We start from the raw sequence: 22,200 nt of genomic DNA on the forward strand, positions 1-22,200 counted from the left end.
AGTAACCTGGACTAAACTTGTGTAGTTATGTGGTCACCAGGACTAAACATGTGTAGTTATGTGGTAACCAAGGCTGAACTTGTGTAGTTAAGTGGTAACCAGGACTGAACTTGTGTAGTTATGTGGTAACCAGGACTAAACATGTGTAGTTATGTGGTAACCAGGACTAAACATGTGTAGTTATGTGGTAACCAGAGCTGAATTTGTGAAGTAGCTATCTATTAAGGAAAAAAAATAGAAGACACAATAAATAACGTTGCGTCTACCATATGACATCAGTCAGATATCCACAGTCTCAAATTGAGAGACATTCTTTGTTGTTGTGGACATCTTTCAATCAACACTGTCTAATTGATAAAATAATCAATATACCTGTATTTACCAGAAAAAAAGAGAGTATACCTTTACTTAATCACTTGTTTGTCCAACGCAAACAGTTCATTCACACTAAAATATTTGAAGGTGCAGAGTGAGTATATGTACGTCATATAATTTGTAGATTAGTCCCATGGGAGACAAAAATCAATAGTTGGATATCTCCACCTTACTACACCCTATACCCCTTACTGTGAATATCTTATAGTCAAGAAAACAATCTAGAGCACCAAGGTATATTTAATGTAATGGTAATAGCCGTATTATTGAAACAGTCAATACTTGTTGGATCGATTGTAACCTTCAATAGTTTATTCTGATCGTCTGTGTGTATCAAATCTACTCAGCTCATTAGCAAAATATAATGAATATCAATTAATATTCTTAATGATTTTTTTTCCTTCCTGAATATACCTTTACCAATGCATTTAGTTGTGTTATAAGCCAATAATGGAATCTAAAAACGTTTTAAACGACAGTATAAGTAAGACATTAGGGGAAGCTGAGGAGACTGATTAGGACCAACGGTTGTTATATTTCTGTACACTACAGTCGGTACTATTTTTGTCACAGCTTAAACCCTTTATCTACATTAATCGATGATCCATGTAATATTTTTATCTATGTTTGTATATCGTGTGTCCTAGAACACTGCATGACATTCAATATTTTAATATCGGTAAGATTTAATACACCAGCTCCACGACCGAGCTTGTCAGGAAATTATTTAAATATTCCTCGTTAGTATACAGGTTGGTTATTAATTATAACTATGTAACGGCTCTGCTTACAATAGCTCAGACAGTTTACCTGTAAGTTTTACCTGAATGGTCTGACTTATAAAGATCCCCTGTATTAGTTCAACCTACCGATCACCAGCTCTATTCTCAAGCTAATATCAAAATTCACACATATCACTCACAATCTATGCTGCATCCACCTGTACATTAATATATGTTACGTTTTTTCCCCTCATATTGGCACAAATTGACTATGATCCATAGTACTTATTGAAACACTACATGTAGCACATCAGTAGGGCCGCGGTGGCCGAGTGGTTAAGATGTCCCGACATATTACCACAAGCCCTCCACCTCTGGGATGCGGGTTCGAATCCCATGTGGGGCAGTTGCCAGGTACTGACCGCTGGCCGGTGGTTTTTCTCCGGGTACTCCGGCTTTCCTCCACCAACAAACCTGGCACGTCCTTACATGACCCTGGCTGTTAATAGGACGTAAAACTAAACAAACCAAACATCAGTAGAAGCCAAACAACTATATAGTACATGATTTTTTTTTGGTATTCATGACTAGGAGTCCAACAGCGCCTGTACAGCTTACCTAGATATTGTAATAATCATCAATACTTTATAGAAAATAAAGGATAAAAAAGTAAGTCTATTCCTCTTCCCAACGGAGGTTTCTGACCAAATTTGGGGAAAATCCATTGAGAACTTAAAAGATAGCTAAGTGTAAGAGTGTTTTAAAGGAAATGTTAAAAGATACTTGGCACTTGCACACAATGGCACAAGTCAATGACCCTTTGGGCCAGGTAACTATAAACAATGACCCATCATTATATAACTATGGGAATTCACTATCATCTGTGATATTAAAAGGTGACTGTACATATAATGTTACCAGACAGTACCTCCCTAGTTAATGAGCTGAATCTGATGGTTAAAGTGTACTACACATTATAACAGCCATAATGACACTGTAAACCAACTGTCTTTCTTGTGAATTTTACTTCTGCGATCAATTTAGTCAAAGTTCATCACCACTAATTCATATCTATGCAACTTATACTGAAAGGTGAATCTATTAGCATTCATTTTGTGAAATTTGATCTCCAGGAAAGTGTTTTAAAATGGAATCTGGGAAATTTATACAAAGTAGCAATAAAAGAAAGTTGGTTTACATCATTTCCTGTGGCAGTTATTACATCAAAGAAAAGATAAAGAATCATCTCATGTGGCAGTTATTACACCAAACGCAAGACAAAGGTCCATTCATAATCTTTTATTGACTAATAAATATGATCACAATCATATCAAAATTCAATGATTTAGAGTAAATTATGCAACTCAAAAAGATGACCAGATAGCCTCTGAATTACAATTTCACAGAAAAAAATAAATAAGCAAATCAAACACTTTCATTGAAATGTCATTTCCATGTCTTTGATTTGGTTCTAAATCTAGGATATAGCGAACACAGTAGTGTAACAGTAAGGACTTTATTAATCCAGCTATAACAACATCTAAGACAAATAGCCAATGTAGGTTGTCTCTTTTAACCATGGCCTGAAGTGGTTAACATATCAGAACTTATAATAACTAACCTTCTAACTCCGTAATTTTGCATCCACCTGAGACAGTTTCCTGTCTCTGATCTAAATCCAGTCACCACTAGTGGATTTCTCTTAATAATATCCAGTCATCATTAATGGTTGTTTCTCAAGTCACTGCCAGTGGTTATCTCTCAATCATATCCACTCACCACCAGTGGTTATCTCTCAATCATATCCACTCACCACCAGTGGTTATCTCTCAATCATATTCAGTCACCATCAGTGGTTTTCTCTCAATCATATCCACTCACCACCAGTGGTTTTCTCTAAATCATATTCAGTCACCATCAGTGGTTATCTCTCACTCAAATCCAGTCACCACCAGTGGTTATCTCTCACTCATATCCAGTCACCACCAGTGGTTATCTCTCAATCATATCCAGTCACCACCAGTGGTGTTATCTCTCAATCATATCCAGTCACCACCAGTGGTTATCTCTCAATCATATCCAGTCACCACCAGTGGTTATCTCTCAATCATATTCAGTCACCACCAGTGTTGTTATCTCTCTATCATATTCAGTCACCATCAGTGGTTATCTCTCACTCATATCCAGTCACTACCAGTGGTGTTATCTCTCGATCATATCCAGTCACCACCAGTGGTTATCTCTCAATCATATCCAGTCACCACCAGTGGTTATCTCTCAATCATATCCAGTCACCACCAGTGTTGTTATCTCTCAATCATATCCAGTCACCACCAGTGGTTATCTCTCAATCATATCCAGTCTTTTTTGGAAGAAAACTGGATTGACAGGACTTGGTATGTATAATGTTCAGAAAAATTAAGTAGAACAAGTTACATATCTTGGCACTAATGTATGATCAATAACATCAATAAAATCCAGAAATCTTCAGCAGCATGTAAACATTAATACTGTATTTATGGTCCAATCTTGTTTGATAACAGGAGTAAAAACAGAAAGCACTTGTTGCATTTGATACAGAAACATCAAGTAAATAATCAAAAGCTATCAGTTTGCTTTCCCCACTTCTTTCTATTGTATTAAGGTTTTCGAGCATACAAAGAAAATATATTATGCATACATTATTTGCAAAATTGAAATGGAACTTGAAATTGAATATGATGCTTGATTTTTCTTTGATAACAACAAAATTAGCTATACATAACGGCAGTTTTTCAGACAATTTACACTGATAAATAATCAGAAGGAAAAAAATTCATTGATATGTTTTAAATTGAGAACTAGTATATAACTGATTAATACACACTAGTAATCTTCATATTATTGGTTCACATGTTAGAGAAGTTGAACACAATCTCTGTTCCTACAAGAACTACACAGTAAGGCAATTATTACGGATAAAACAAGAAGGCATAGGGGTTCTCCTTGTCAAGAACTACACAGTAATTCCTACATACAAAACCAGTAGACATAGGGGTTCTTCTTGTCAAGAGCTACACAGAAATTCCTACATACAAAACCAGTAAGCATAGGGGTTCTCCTTGTCAAGAACTACACAGTAATTCCTACATACAAAACCAGTAGACATAGGGGTTCTTCTTGTCAAGAGCTACACAGAAATTCCTACATACAAAACCAGTAAGCATAGGGGTTCTCCTTGTCAAGAACTACACAGAAATTCCTACATACAAACCAGTAGGCATAGGGGTTCTCCTTGTCAAGAACTACACAGTAATTCCTACATATAAAACCAGTAGGCATAGGGGTTCTCCTTGTCAAGAACTACACAGTAATTCCTACATATAAAACCAGTTGGCATAGGGGTTCTCCTTGTCAACCTGATGATACAAACCTTTATAAAACAATACCAATATAGTATATGATGAAATACAATAACATGATAGATATCAAATAAACAAACATAACAAAATAATGACTATTGGATGTTAAGCTTTGAAAAGACAAACAAGAAAGACAAACATTATATACATATAATAAAATTCTGTGTCTGTTCTGTAGCGCAGACTTAAGTCACGTTAATGTTATAAACGTCACCAAAAATTACCAAAACATTATGGGCCAAAATGTCTAAATACTGATGCCCTTTACTTTTTGTATTGGATCCACATGGAATCTAAACAACATTTGCTTTACCAAAGAGAATGAAATATAGTTTTTATCTTATGGATCAAACTTATTGATAATTATAGGTTTAAATGGAAAATTTCAACCCTTTGAACTTTAATGGACAGAACTGATCCTCCCAGTAAGAAGATCTACCAACACAAAACAAAAGTATATATCTTATATCTAGTTAACCATTGTATATAAACAAGGGATTTGTAAGGGTGCTTAATATGCATAATGTACTCTCTCACAGAACGTATTCTACCCAATAAGTGCCCAGGGCACTTAAAAAATTGAAGCAAAAAAGGGAGTGTTTTAAAGAAACCAATCTGGACTTGCCTTTCTTACAAAATTTCTACAAAGTAAGCCATAAATCAATTTGCAAAAGATATCAATAAGGAAACCAACACCGTTTTGACATTTTTAGTAAGCATTTAATTTGAAATAAGTGAAATTGAAGCCTTAAAATGGGGAGGGGCGCATATATAGGGATGGGGGCTCTTATTGGGATGAATATGGTATCACAAATTCTCGAATCAGAATCAAAAGACTGAGAAATAATTTGCTTGGTCAAGAAAACTCTCATTCTGTATCAATACCTCACTTTCATTCACTAGAACTGTATAAATAAATCGCCTTCGATCATTTTCTTATGCAAAGAAAATATCAATATATCCATATCTTCTTTATGAAATCAAAATATATTGTATAAGATTACAGCTAACTCTAGGAACTTTTATAGAGCATTAATATTGTTTGATAATATATGTTATGCATATCAATTAATGATAGGAATTGATTCAGGAAATGTCAATTTTACTTTTGAATCCAAGCGAGTATAATATGACTAAGTATATGTACATGGAGATATATAAGCTTTGTTGTTTATCATCTTCACTTGATTTGTATTGTCCATATAAAAAGTTCTTAGATCATGACTGGGAATGGTCATTTCAGTTCTGTTCAAGAGATGATGGTCATTTCAGTTCTGTTCAAGAGATGATGGTCATTTCAGTTCTGTTCCAGAGATGATGGTCATTTCAGTTCTGTTCAAGAGATGATGGTCATTTCAGTTCTGTTCCAGAGATGATGGTCATTTCAGTTCTGTTCCAGAGATGATGGTCATTTCAGTTCTGTTCAAGAGATGATAGTCATTTCAGTTCTGTTCAAGAGATGATGGTCATTTCAGTCCAGTTCTAGAGATGACCGTTATTTCAGTCCAGTTGCAGACGATATTACACCATTGACCAAGGCACCTGTAACACATCAACAAGATACAATGATAGAGACATTTTACATTAAAGAAAGGTTCCAGATGATACAGGTTTTTAATAAATGCAAATTAAGAAGGAAAATGTCATGTAATTAATCCTGAATAGAAAGGGATTCAGATAAGACAAGGGCCAGTTTTGAAGAGTTATACTTTAGAATTAGTACAAATTATATAATGTGCCTTATATTCAGTGACTACCAATATGCAATATTGTTTGCATATGTCATGAAGCACTTTTCATTGGTTGCACCATGAGGGCCAAAAGAACTATTTTATACGAGGCAGGAAGTCTGATGATGTCATGATCTAACCAATGACATGATGCCAAGGAATAAGGATTCGGGGAAAGCTTGACAACATTTTTGACTTGTTATAGAACATCTCATATAGATAGGACATTGGGTCATTAAGATCCCGTGTGTAGACTGTTGATGATCCTGTGTGTAGACTGTTGATGATCACCCCTAAAGATATATTTGAACTCTTCTTATTTGAACGCTGGAACAGTTCATTATGAATTTTCAGGGGTGGATGAGTTAACATCCCACTACTCCTATAATACAACATTATTTATTACTTCAGCTTCCACAATAAACACCTAACATAACATCCCACTACTCCTACAATACAACATTATTTATTACTTCAGCTTCCACAATAAACACCTAACATAACATCCCACTACTCCTATAATACAACATTATTTATTACTTCAGCTTCCACAATAAACACCTAACATAACATCCCACTACTCCTATAATACAACATTATTTATTACTTCAGCTTCCACAATAAACACCTAACATAACATCCCACTACTCCTACAATACAACATTATTTATTACTTCAGCTTCCACAATAAACACCTAACATAACATCCCACTACTCCTATAATACAACATTATTTATTACTTCAGCTTCCACAATAAACACCTAACATAACATCCCACTACTCCTATAATACAACATTATTTATTACTTCAGCTTCCACAATAAACACCTAACATAACATCCCACTACTCCTACAATACAACATTATTTATTACTTCAGCTTCCACAATAAACACCTAACATAACATCCCCACTACTCCTATAATACAACATTATTTATTACTTCAGCTTCCACAATAAACACCTAACATAACATCCCACTACTCCTACAATACAACATTATTTATTACTTCAGCTTCCACAATAAACACCTAACATAACATCCCACTACTCCTACAATACAACATTATTTATTACTTCAGCTTCCACAATAAACACCTAACATAACATCCCACTACTCCTATAATACAACATTATTTATTACTTCAGCTTCCACAATAAACACCTAACATAACATCCCACTACTCCTACAATACAACATTATTTATTACTTCAGCTTCCACAATAAACACCTAACATAACATCCCACTACTCCTATAATACAACATTATTTATTACTTCAGCTTCCACAATAAACACCTAACATAACATCCCACTACTCCTACAATACAACATTATTTATTACTTCAGCTTCCACAATAAACACCTAACATAACATCCCACTAATCCTATAATACAACATTATTTATTACTTCAGCTTCCACAATAAACACCTAACATAACATCCCACTACTCCTACAATACAACATTATTTATTACTTCAGCTTCCACAATAAACACCTAACATAACATCCCACTACTCCTACAATACAACATTATTTATTACTTCAGCTTCCACAATAAACACCTAACATAACATCCCACTAATCCTATAATACAACATTATTTATTACTTCAGCTTCCACAATAAACACCTAACATAACATCCCACTACTCCTACAATACAACATTATTTATTACTTCAGCTTCCACAATAAACACCTAACATAACATCCCACTACTCCTACAATACAACATTATTTATTACTTCAGCTTCCACAATAAACACCTAACATAACATCCCACTACTCCTACAATACAACATTATTTATTACTTCAGCTTCCACAATAAACACCTAACATAACATCCCACTACTCCTACAATACAACATTATTTATTACTTCAGCTTCCACAATAAACACCTAACATAACATCCCACTACTCCTATAATACAACATTATTTATTACTTCAGCTTCCACAATAAACACCTAACATAACATCCCACTACTCCTACAATACAACATTATTTATTACTTCAGCTTCCACAATAAACACCTAACATAACATCCCACTACTCCTACAATACAACATTATTTATTACTTCAGCTTCCACAATAAACACCTAACATAACATCCCACTACTCCTATAATACAACATTATTTATTACTTCAGCTTCCACAATAAACACCTAACATAATCCAGCACTCATCACCTCGTTAACAGTACAATGGACGACCACCATCTTTTACTCTCGGCATTCTGTTGTACCTAGATGACACATTTGTACAGGTGGTGTGGAAGGACATGGATAAGTTATTGATTTATCATAACCAGGCCGTAATTAAATCAGAAATCAGATTGTAATTATCAATTTGTCAGCGGTATCCATTTGGTTCATACTAAATCAAATATCCTGCTCATTCAAGGTGAAGGAAATTATAGTTAATTACAAAATTTTATGGACCAACAATGAGCTGGTTTTCTGAAAATGTTAAATAGAAATTCTAATAAGAAGTCTCCATTTGCATCATTAAAATATTTTTGCAAATTTGTTTCACATACTTGAAAATTACATCATTTCAGAGGAATCATACTTGTTCTCCAGTAATGGTGTAATATGTTTGTGAATCTACATATATATGCACCATTATCATTAGGACAAAAGGTAAAACCAAGGTAAGTTATTACTAATGCAAATGGATGAAAATTGATTCAATACGGACACAGATTAAAACTAACTGTAGCTAGGGCTGAATTACTATAGCTTGACAATAGTTTAATCATATTTATAAGTACCAAGTGTTTTTAATTACGTTCTGCTAACAACTTAAAATCTTTAAAATTGGCACCGATTTAAGAACTCCCCTATAACCGGTATTACTTCATTATAAAACCGTTAAAAGCATTGTGTTGGAAAACTCAATCGTATGTCGGCCTATATAATATATATATATAGTTGCCGATGTTTGTCTATAAGTTGTTATTAGAGATTGGGTATACACAATACCAGATTAAGGGACTTAGTTGATCGGCCTGTGTATGTAGGTGGCTGGTCGCCGATTGATACACGTCCCATTAAGACATACCAAAATAGTCTATTGTGTTCCAATCTAATATTAAGCTCATTGAAATAAGAAATTTAAACTGCCATACAGAATAAATTGGCAAATCTATATCTGAAATCACAAACGAGCGGGTTGTGAACACTATTAAATTTTGGCATTCTCTCTCAATTGATATTGTTTTGTCCTACTTCCTTTATTATTTCAACTCGGTAAATATGCCACTCCCTCGATTCATGTAAATTTCAAACTTCAATTTTCTTTAAAGTGTATAGATCCAATTAGTAGCCCAGTATAAGTATTTACAAAGGCGTATCACCTGACACCTATATTCAATAATAATTATCTGTATAGGTCTGTAAAAGTAAAACAATTATCCTTGTGTTCTAACACACAAATAATGTGTCAAACAAAGTATTTGTGTCTCAATAATGAATATAAAGTAAGTAACCTAATGATTTAGCCCACAGCAAGGAAATAGCAAACAGAAACAAATCTAAATGCATTTTTTTTTTGGATAAAGGTCACAGGATAAAATGTAGGTCACTGTGACCCCCTTTTTGGATGTAACAGTAAACCATCTTGCTTTAATAATACCCAAACTAGAAATAGAGCTTGCTAGAATATATAGACTAATCAAGCTTTTTACTTGGCAAGGTCAAAATGTAGGACATGTTGACCTATTTTTGGTATAAAACACGTAGCTTTGACCCAGGTACTATATGTGTAACACTATTACTTGAAAAGGAGATAAAATTACTTGAACATTGAGCAATTTTGTTTTTAAATTTTCCTGCTAATATTTGGAAGCAGGTTTAACAGAAGGTGACTCCCCCCCTTTCAAATACCAGCTTTAGTGTCTCTACAAACATGTACAGGACAGGCAAACAACTGCAATCAAGGCTTGAACAAGAACATTGCAAAAACACAGCAGGATATTTCTGGGAAAAAATCTTTATGTGAATAAATATTTATGAAAGAGTGCTACAATGTCCTACATAAGACAAGGGAGAAAACTTAAGACGTTAATACAAAACCATCAATATTTTATTTGGAATGGGTTTGGAGTAGGCCCCCCAAGCTTAACTGATGGTCAGCGCTTGGATCAATAACAGACTCCCACGATCCATTCATCTCACACTCAAATTATACCTTCTTCTCTCATTGATTTTTCAAGTTTAGATTAAATGAGTGGAATCTGTGCTATGGAGCCAAAGGTTGGGTTTATTTGAGTGGTGAGGGTTATAAGGTCATGAATGACATTAAAAGTGACATCATACTGAAATATCAAAGTAAATTGGACATGAAATTGGCCATACACTACCTTGCCCCAATATCAAAGCAAAATGACCACAATCTACCCATACATTGTCCTAATTTCATGAATATCATTCAACAGAAAGAAGACATGTTGTAAAAGAGATTCAGAAGAATATTTCTAGTAAGTACTGTGATCATGTTTGTAAAATCATTAAATACATAGATTTTGTAGTCTTTATGACTAATATGTTATGCATGTGAACCAAACTACTGGATGCTATCACTTTTAGCTGTATATATACCAATACAAACCTTCTCCAGCATCTGTTTATTAGTAGACAACATAAGCAAACCTTCAGATAATCTGTGTGCCTGTAATACGACCAAACCATCTTCAGGATTAAATGACAAAAGGTCAAGGTTTTCATTTAAAATCCAGACAAAATCCTGTGAGCTTCACTAGTCGGGAAATCAATAAAATTAATTAAAAAGAAAGAAATGTATTCTGTCCCAGACAAGAGCAATGCAGTTTTCATGAATGAAAAGTTGAGACCACGATAATAGATAGAGGAAGTCCATAACTTTTGTTGGAGTGTTGCCACATTTCTGTTAAATAAATACCACCAGTATCTGTCTACTAGAAATAGAAATATGGGCAACAGTGTTATATTGACCTTGGCTGACCAGTGACCTGGGTACAGATGTCCTTAATTGGAAGGTGGTGACTTATTCCTGTGGTCAGAAAGAAATGGCAAAAAGATTTTGTTCTGGTCCTGTGCACAACATTGTATATTGGTGTTGAATAGCAAGCAAGATTAATTGTTTGTAACTGTTATTCCGACATTTACTGAACTGCTGTCATGACGTCATACAATTGCTGAGAACGTTCAAAGATCCTGTGTAGCTTGTCTTTGGCCTATAGTGAGATGATATCCCAAGTAACACAGGGTTATCCCGCGATTGTTATGGAAAAATCTTTTCTCGGCAGGAAAAAGAAAGCTCCAATGCACTAGATTATGATGTCATTAATAATAGCATTGCCCATTGTTAATGACGTCATCAATTCTGATGCATCATGACATACCATGGCCAAATCAAGGTGCTTCTTAACGACTGAACTTTCATAATTTTTCCTAAAAATATAAGAGAAAAATAATAAAACAAGGGTCTGACAGATATCTTAGCCTTTTATAATATTTTGGCTGTCAATATACATCATCTGCTCTGGTCGAGATATCCCTCTCCAGTTGACGGGCCTATTAGTTAGAATCTATATATCATACACTTTGCTCTCTATAAACAACAATTTTCTTCTAATTTAGAGTATGGTCTTGAAAATTAAAGTATCCATCATGATCAAAATTCTCGATCTAGCTGAAAGATTGAACTCATTCATTCCTGTAGACTCATGTGAGTTCTCCTAATCAAATGATGGAACAGTCTATTATACATTTTTAGGGGTAAGTGAGTTAATGACCTAATTTGAACAGTTGAACATTGTAAATAGTTCAAGTTCATGTAACTCAAAATCCTGTTTCACAGTCTAGTGATTAGACAGATTTTGTTTTACTCATTTTATTGGATGTCACCACAGTTGTTTCTAATTTATCTTGTGTTTTTACCCAGGGTACATTAAAACCTTACATCACCCAGATAATTGGTAGTTTTACAACGATGCCATCAACTTAGGGATGACAATTCCCTAAATGTCTACTTAACAGTAGTAATCATTATAACTGTAGTAGTCTCTGATAATCCCATAACAAATGCAACTCCTACACAACTGTGGAAATGTAACTCCTACACAACTGTGGAAATGTAACTCCTACACAACTGTGGAAATGTAACTCCTAGACAACTGTGGAAATGTAACTCCTAGACAACTGTGGAAATGTAACTCCTAACAACTGTGGAAATGACAAACTGTAGACAATGGGAAATGTAACTCCTAGACAACTGTGGAAATGTAACTCCTAACAACTGTGGAAATGTAACTCCTAGACAACTGTGGAAATGTAACTCCTACACAACTGTGGAAATGTAACTCCTAGACAACTGTGGAAATGTAACTCCTAGACAACTGTGGAAATGTAACTCCTAACAAGTGGAATAACTCCTAAAACTGATGTAACTCCTACACAACTGTGGAAATGTAACTCCTAACAACTGTGGAAATGTAACTCCTAACAACTGTGGAAATGTAACTCCTACACAACTGTGGAAATGTAACTCCTACACAACTGTGGAAATGTAACTCCTAACAACTGTGGAAATGTAACTCCTACACAACTGTGGAAATAACTCCTAACAACTGTGGAAATGTAACTCCTAGACAACTGTGGAAATGTAACTCCTAGACAACTGTGGAAATGTAACTCCTACACAACTGTGGAAATGTAACTCCTACACAACTGTGGAAATGTAACTCCTACACAACTGTGGAAATGTAACTCCTACACAACTGTGGAAATGTAACTCCTAGACAACTGTGGAAATGTAACTCCTACACAACTGTGGAAATGTAACTCCTACACAACTGTGGAAATGTAACTCCTACACAACTGTGGAAATGTAACTCCTACACAACTGTGGAAATGTAACTCCTACACAACTGTGGAAATGTAACTCCTACACAACTGTGGAAATGTAACTCCTACACAACTGTGGAAATGTAACTCCTACACAACTGTGGAAATGTAACTCCTACACAACTGTGGAAATGTAACTCCTACACAACTGTGGAAATGTGGAAATGTAACTCCTACACAACTGTGGAAATGTAACTCCTACACAACTGTGGAAATGTAACTCCTACACAACTGTGGAAATGTAACTCCTACACAACTGTGGAAATGTAACTCCTACACAACTGTGGAAATGTAACTCCTAGACAACTGTGGAAATGTAACTCCTACACAACTGTGGAAATGTAACTCCTACACAACTGTGGAAATGTAACTCCTACACAACTGTGGAAATGTAACTCCTAGACAACTGTGGAAATGTAACTCCTACACAACTGTGGAAATGTAACTCCTACACAACTGTGGAAATGTAACTCCTACACAACTGTGGAAATGTAACTCCTACATTCAGCAAACTGATTCTATTCCACTAATAACAGATTGTAGATCAGCCCTGTACTACTAAACAATCAGGAATGAAGTGGCTGTTTTGTTTCCCAAAGTGAACATCTGATACACAGAAATCCTCCTAATAAAAACTTCATCTTCATACAGTACTAGGTAAATTGTTGTTTTCATAAAGATTACAAAACTATAACAATAGTCAAACCTTACTATAAAGACTGCCCAAGGGACAAAATAAAATGGTCTTTATAGCCAGATGATCTTTATAGACAGATTGGATTGTATTGAAATTGACCATTTGGGAACCTAGAAAAGTGGTCTTATTAGGCAGATGGTCTTTATTCATAGGTGGTCACTAAGGCAGGTTTCACTGTATATGGATCTATATAATTAACGGTTAAACATCTATATTATATCCAACAGAAAATAATGAGATGTTATTAAACTTTCCCAGCTCTGGTATCACTGACAAATCTGTTTATAAGTTAGTGACAATAACAGTATAATTTACAGTGATGACCTTGTTACCACACCTGAAGGTCACCTCTGCTAAGGTCACACACCAGTATGTTCTACACTGGTAAGTAAAGTGTTGGTGTGTAGTTACCAAGGACAGCGTCACATATCCTTAATTGTTACTTCTACTGGTATCATCAGACATCAGGCAACTTTTTTCCTCAATGAACAAATATAATATATTGTCATCACTGCGAGGGCCCATGGAGGCTAAATGGTTAAGTATCCTATAACAGCTTGTCCTTCATCTCTATGGAGCCAGTTTGAAACCCATGTGAAGCAGTTACCAGGTAATGACAATAGGTCAGTGATTTTTTTCTGGGTACTTCAGCTTCACTTTACATCCTAAACATGGCATGTTCTTAAAAGAGCCTGGATATTAATAGGACGTAAAACAAAAGCAGACAAAAAGGTCATTATTATAGCCTTTTGACCTTCTGGCCAGACTCCCACCTGTTTCCACCTACGTTACACCAGAGGTGGTGGAGCTGATCAGCTATTCATCAGGGAAGTGGTACCGTGACCTAGTAACTCCACTCTGATTTCTAACCTTTTACAGAGCTATATATGTACACAGCTTTTAGTCATTAATCCTGATGACTTTATATCCTTACTAATGACACCTCAAGAGCTCTGTATATCAGACCTGAAGTGACAGGTACCAGACATCAGCTATCTACCGTCATATCAATCTGATGGTGACAGGGCAAATATACATATAATTAATCAAACATCCATTGATTTCTACAAATAAAATTAAATCCCCTGTGAAATGTCTTAAACGTGAGCTATCCCATATACCCGAGTATGTTATAGACAAGACACCATGGTGACCATGGACCTGGGTATGTTATAGACAAGACACCATGGTGACCATGTACCTAGGTATGTTATAGACAAGACACCATGGTGACCATGTACCTGGGTATGTTATAGACAAGACACCATGGTGACCAATTACCTGGGTATGTTATAGACAAGACACCATGGTGACCATGTACCTGGGTATGTTATAGACAAGACACCATGGTGACAATGTACCTGGGTATGTTATAGACAAGACACCATGGTGACCATGTACCTGGGTATGTGAGACAAGATACCATGGTGACCATGTACCTGGGTATGTTATAGACAAGACACCATGGTGACCATGTACCTGGGTATGTTATAGACAAGACACCATGGTGACCATGTACCTGGGTATGTTAAAGACAAGACACCATGGTGACCATATACCTTGTTATGTTATAGACAAGACACCATGGTGACCATGTACCTGGATATGTTATAGACAAGACACCATGGTGACCATGTACCTGGATATGTTATAGACAAGACACCACATGTTATAGACAAGACACCATGGTGACCATGTAACTGGGTATGTTATAGACAAGACACCATGGAGTTATAGAGAAGACACCATGGTGACCATGTAACTGGGTATGTTATAGACAAGACACCATGGTGACCATGTACCTGGGTATGTTATAGACAAGACACCATGGTGACCATATACCTGGGTATGTTATAGACAAGACACCATTGTGACCAATTACCTGGGTATGTTATAGACAAGACACCACATGTTATAGACAAGACACCATGGTGACCATGTACCTGGGTATGTTATAGACAAGACACCATGGTGACCAATTACCTGGGTATGTTATAGACAAGACACCATGGTGACCATGTACCTGGGTATGTTATAGACAAGACACCATTGTGACCAATTACCTGGGTATGTTATAGACAAGACACCACATGTTATAGACAAGACACCATGGTGACCATGTAACTGGGTATGTTATAGACAAGACACCATGGTGACAATGTACCTGGGTATGTTATAGACAAGACACCATGGTGACCATGTACCTGGGTATGTTATAGACAAGACACCATGGTGACCATGTACCTGAGTTTGTTATAGACAAGACACCATGGTGACCATGTACCTGGGTATGTTATAGACAAGACACCATTGTGACCAATTACCTGGGTATGTTATAGACAAGACACCACATGTTATAGACAAGACACCATGGTGACCATGTAACTGGGTATGTTATAGACAAGACACCATGGTGACAATGTACCTGGGTATGTTATAGACAAGACACCACATGTTATAGACAAGATACCATGGTGACCATGTACCTGGGTATGTTATAGACAAGACACCATGGTGACCATGTACCTGGGTATGTTATAGACAAGACACCATTGTGACCAATTACCTGGGTATGTTATAGACAAGACACCACATGTTATAGACAAGACACCATGGTGACCATGTAACTGGGTATGTTATAGACAAGACACCATGGTGACAATGTACCTGGGTATGTTATAGACAAGACACCATGGTGACCATGTACCTGGGTATGTTATAGACAAGACACCATGGTGACCATGTACCTGAGTTTGTTATAGACAAGACACCATGGTGACCATGTACCTGGGTATGTGATAGACAAGACATCATGATGACCAGGTCCAGCAAATATTAACCAGGACTATTAACTGTATGGAGCTTTCCAATGGGTAAGGCTCCATTTCAGCTGACCAAGAATTGCTAACATTACACATTCCAGTCTTTGGACCCACTACAGACTATGATGCTAGACCATGGGTTAGTGTTGTTGACAAGGATGATGGTAATTGGAGGTGACATGGTACACAAGATAAGCTTCAGACTATCTTAGTTAGAGTGGACACAGAGTGGACACTGAAGCCATTTATGTCAATTGGAAGGCAAGCTGGATTCCTATACATTGACATTGCAATCTGAAGACAACCTAATCTGGATAGCCCAGATGGTGGATTAATAACAGACTATACAATATTGATGGAGACTTATAGTAAAGGATTGTACATTAGAGTACCAATGGACGACATTACAGCAGTCTGTGACTTCAAGCAGTAGTCCGATACCCATGTATAGTAATTTTACAGCCGGACTAGTGCCAATTGTAATGAATTAGTCCAATTGCACTAGTAGCTCTCCAACTGATTAAAATTGGTAAATATATTATATTTACTAGAGCGGTGGTCAATTGCATTTTTCAACACTTTTTAAGTGCATAGTGTATTCAATTGTTTCAGTCTGGATGCATCATTTTGTAAGAATTTGCGTTCACGAACACATCCAGACTGTAGCATGCGATTAGAATACACGAAAATAAATCACCGCTCAAGTATTTTAAGTACATAAGCTTTTCATTGTAAATAAATCACTGTTGCTATAGACATTAAAACACACACACAAAAAAAGTCACCTAAAAAATAATTCAGTTTAAAGCATGTCAAAAATCAATCTGTTAGCCCGATGTAAACTTAATAGTCCCAAAATGGAAAATGCACAGCTTTTTGAGAATAAGTGGCAACACAGTTTGTACCAAAATGGAATATATGTCAACTTAATGACTATGGGGTAATAGGCATATAAAATCGGACTAATTTCTGTTTAGTATTTTCTGAAAATTAGTGCTAATAGGAATTGTTGTTGGTAGAATGTAAAGGTGAAAGTATGGACAGAAAATGAGCAAGGACGATGATAGCAGACTTATTAAACATTTCTTCCTTCAATAAATTGTTTTTAACATCATTTTAATTCTAAACAAATAGGCAAGCTAATGCCCCAGGAAACATGACTATTTAAAGCCCAGTAGATAAGTCCAATTCCATAAAGGAATAGAAAAACTAGCGGAAGGAATAAATTGATTAATCATCCACTTTACACCTGGTCAAATCTGACCTTATTTCCAATATCCTTGTTCTGCTGGATTTGTTGGCGGTCTATGTTGCCAACAGCAATAAAGGGAACTTTCCAGATGTTTTGGGTTAACCTAGTTAGTTATCCAATACCGCCATTATTATAGCTTTTATGGGTCACAATCTAATCATGACAAATTATATATCATATGTCTTTGACTGTTTATTTTTTTCTATGTTTTTGACTTTTTGTGTGTGTATCTTTCATTGCACATTTCATGGTGTTCTATCCTAATAGAGCCCAAGAAATTTTGTATTCTAGAGACCAAGTAAATGGATTATGTATTCCGTGTCAGACCTACTACTTTGGACAGATGAGAGTATTGACCTATGTGTAAGTGTCAAAGCCAGACCCTATTATCTCAAAGCTATATCCAACCATTTAAAGGTAGTAATGATAAGTGTGGAGTCGGATAGCTTGTTTAGTGTGACCATAGAAAATAATCAAAAATATCAATAGCAAATCACTTGTGTACTAATTCTAATGTTAGAACTATAAACCTAATTACTCTAACTAATTGGTACATGTTTTAGATAACAATGATCACCTGTAATTGGTACATGTTTTAGATAACAATGATCACCTGTAATTGGTACAAGTTTTACATAACAATGTTCACCTGTAATTTGTATATTTTTTAGATAACAATGATCACCTGTAATTGGTACATGTTTTAGATAACAATGATCACCTGCAATTGGTACAAGTTTTACATAACAATGTTCACCTGTAATTTGTATATTTTTTAGATAACAATGATCACCTGTACTTTGTACAAGTTTTAGATAACATTGTTCACCTGTAAGTTGTACATGTTTTAGATAAAATTGTTCACCTGTACTTTGTACAAGATTTAGATAACAATGTTCACCTGTAATTTGTATATTTTTAGATAACATTGTTCACCTGTACTTTGTACAAAATTTAGATAACAATGTTCACCTGTACTTTGTACAAGTTTTAGATAACAATGTTCACCTGTAATTTGTATATGCTTTAGATAACAATGTTCACCTGTACTTTGTACAAGATGTAGATAACATTGTTCACCTGTACTTTGTACAAGATGTAGATAACACTGTTCACCTGTCCTTTGTACAAGTTTTAGATAACAATGTTCACCTGTAATTTGTACATGCTTTACATAACATTGTTCACCTGTAATTTGTATAAGAGTTAGATAACAATGTTCACCTGTACCATGTACAAGATGTAGATAACATTCACCTGTATATGAACAGAATATGACATTTAACTCGGATGGCACTATAAAGTGTCTTGATATCCTAGAGGTGTATATGTTTCCATTGACGCTGCCTCTGTACGACCTTTTCTGTAGGTGTTTACCTATTGACACTGCTTCTGTACGACCTTTGCTGTAGTTGTTTGCCCATTGACGCTGCCTCTGTATGACCTTTGCTGTAGATGTTTGCCCATTGACCCTGCCTCTGTACGACCTTTGCTGTAGGTGTTTGCCCATTGACGCTGCTTCTGTACAACCTTTGCTGTAGGTGTTTGCCCATTGACCCTGCCTCTGTACGACCTTTGCTGTAGGTGTTTACCCATTGACGCTGCTTCTGTACGACCTTTGCTGTAGGTATTTGCCCATTGACCCTGCCTCTGTACGACCTTTGCTGTAGGTGTTTGCCCATTGACGCTGCCTCTGTACGACCTTTGCTGTAGGTGTTTGCCCATTGACGCTGCCTCTGTATGACCTTTGCTGTAGGTGTTTGCCCATTGATGCTGCCTCTGTACGACCTTTGCTGTAGGTGTTTGCCCATTGACGCTGCCTCTGTATGACCTTTGCTGTAGGTGTTGCCCATTGATGCTGCCTCTGTACGACCTTTGCTGTAGGTGTTTGCCCATTGACGCTACCACTGTAAGACCTTTGCTTTAGGTTTTTGCCCATTGACGCTGTCAATGTAAGACCTTTGCTGTAGATGTTTGCCCATTGACGCTGCCTCTGTACGACCTTTACTGTAGGTGTTTGCCCATTGGCACTGCCTCTGTATGACCTTTGGTGAAAGTGTAAACAATGTCTTTATATGACCTTTGGTGTAAGCGTATACAATGCCTCTATATGACCTTTGGTGTAAGTGTATACAATGCCTATATATGACCTTTAGTGTAAGTGTATACAATGCCTTTATATGACCTTTGGTGTAAGTGTATACAATGCCTTTATATGACCTTTGGTGTAAGTGTATACAATGCCTTAATATGACCTTTGGTGTAAGTGTATACAATGCCTTTATATGACCTTTGGTGTAAGTGTATACAATGCCTTTATATGAACTTTGGTGTAAGTGTATACAATGCCTTTATATGACCTTTGGTGTAAATGTTTACAATGCCTCTATATGACCTTTGGTGTAAGTGTATACAATGCCTTAATATGACCTTTGGTGTAAGTGTATACAATGCCTTTATATGACCTTTGGTGTAAGTGTATACAATGCCTTTATATGAACTTTGGTGTAAGTGTATACAATGCCTTTATATGACCTTTGGTGTAAGTGTATACAATGCCTTTATATGACCTTTGGTGTAAATGTATACAATGCCTTTATATGAACTTTGGTGTAAGTGTATACAATGCCTTTATATGACCTTTGGTGTAAGTGTATACAATGCCTTTATATGAACTTTGGTGTAAATGTATACAATGCCTTTATATGAACTTTGGTGTAAGTGTATACAATGCCTTTATATGACCTTTGGTGTAAATGTATACAATGCCTTTATATGAACTTTGGTGTAAGTGTATACAATGCCTTTATATGACCTTTGGTGTAAGTGTATACAATGCCTTTATATGAACTTTGGTGTAAATGTATACAATGCCTTTATATGACCTTTGGTGTTTCCACTGAAGCTTTTATCACCTCAATGTCTTGTATTATTTCAGTATAAAGGCTTTGTTGACCAGATTGGATCTGGCAGAAGTCAATTGCAGCCTTTAATGCCCGTCCATCTGGTAAGGACATGGCCAATAAATGGCTATAGGCATCAATAATGGATTGCTCCAAGTCCAACCTATCTCAGAAAGGTACACCTGATGTGGATATGGGGCAATTGTACACAACATCTTCTCAATTGCTTATTGGACTATTTGACATAGTACCCCTTTTTGTTTACTTATCGTAATGTGTTTTCTGAGATGACGATTGACCTATATTACAAAGTAAACTGTTTGGTTCCTTCTCCTATGTTTTCTTCCAGTTGGACTATTTCACACATTACCATTTTTGTTACATTCTCCTATGATGTTTTCTGACATATAAATTGGACTCTTTTACATAAAGCTCTATTTCTCCCTTCTTATGTTGTGTTTGCTGAATTGCCAATAGGCCTATTTTACACAGAACCCTTTTGCTTACTTCTCTTCTGTTTTCTGAGATGACAATTGGACTATTTCACATAGTACATTTTTTATCCCTTATCCTATGGTGGTTTCTGAGATGACAATTTTAAATAGTACCCTTTTTGTCTCCCTTTTCCTATGCTGTTTTCTGAGATAAGAATAGGAATTTTTTATACAGTACCCTTTTGCTCCCTTCTATGCTGTTTTGTGTGATCTCCATTGGACTTAATTATTCTTTAGGTACAATCTGCTCTTCTATGGCTTCCTACAACTCATTATTGATTTGAAGTCCTCTGTTCTATACCGCCATGTAAAGTCACCATGGCTGTTTTCAATATGAATGTGTACTTCTCCCCTCCTTACTGGTGTTATAAAACCTCGTTTACAACAACCTGTTCAGTCATTGTTCTTATGTGCATGTTAAATAACCTAGTGACAATACTATTCATCAGTGCTGTCATTTAAAACTGCATGGCACTAAAACAAACTAGAATAACAACCCTAATCATTAAAGATGGTTGGAATATTTCAAAGCAATAACACTGTTCCTTATATTTACAGGAGTAGAAACAAGTCTCTAGTGGTTCCAATGCTTGTGCTTTACATGCAATGGGTAAACCGAGCAAGCGCCAGGCTTCCTCTGGTCGAGAACTAAAGTCAATTGCCTTACAGGAAAACCAGGGAGACACACTGTCTCTCAACTCCTCCTTTAACCTCTCAGCCACTGTGACACAGAGGTGGTGGACTGGTGGCAGAAAGTCAGACACCTTAACCACTCAGCCACTGTGACACAGAGGTGGTGGGCTGGTGGCACAAAGTCAGACACCTTAACCACTCAGCCACTGTGACACAGAGGTGGTGGGCTGGTGGTAGAATGTCAGACACCTTAACCATTCAGGTGGTGGGATGGTGGCA

At 36.1% G+C, this 22,200-nt stretch overlaps 1 protein-coding gene across 1 annotated transcript in view; it reads right to left on the reverse strand.

The window, feature by feature from the left end:
* Positions 1 to 2,381: 2,381 nt before the first annotated feature.
* Positions 2,382 to 22,200, reverse strand: part of LOC138304772 (F-box/LRR-repeat protein 5-like) — an 81,296-nt gene continuing 61,477 nt past the window's right edge. The window contains exon 10 of the mRNA XM_069245036.1: positions 2,382 to 6,040. The gene's annotated coding sequence lies outside the window, so the exon portion shown is untranslated. The remainder of the gene's footprint in view (positions 6,041 to 22,200) is intronic.

The sequence above is a fragment of the Argopecten irradians genome, chromosome 12, assembly GCF_041381155.1.
Source record: "Argopecten irradians isolate NY chromosome 12, Ai_NY, whole genome shotgun sequence".
Classification (NCBI taxonomy): Eukaryota; Metazoa; Mollusca; class Bivalvia; order Pectinida; family Pectinidae; genus Argopecten; species Argopecten irradians.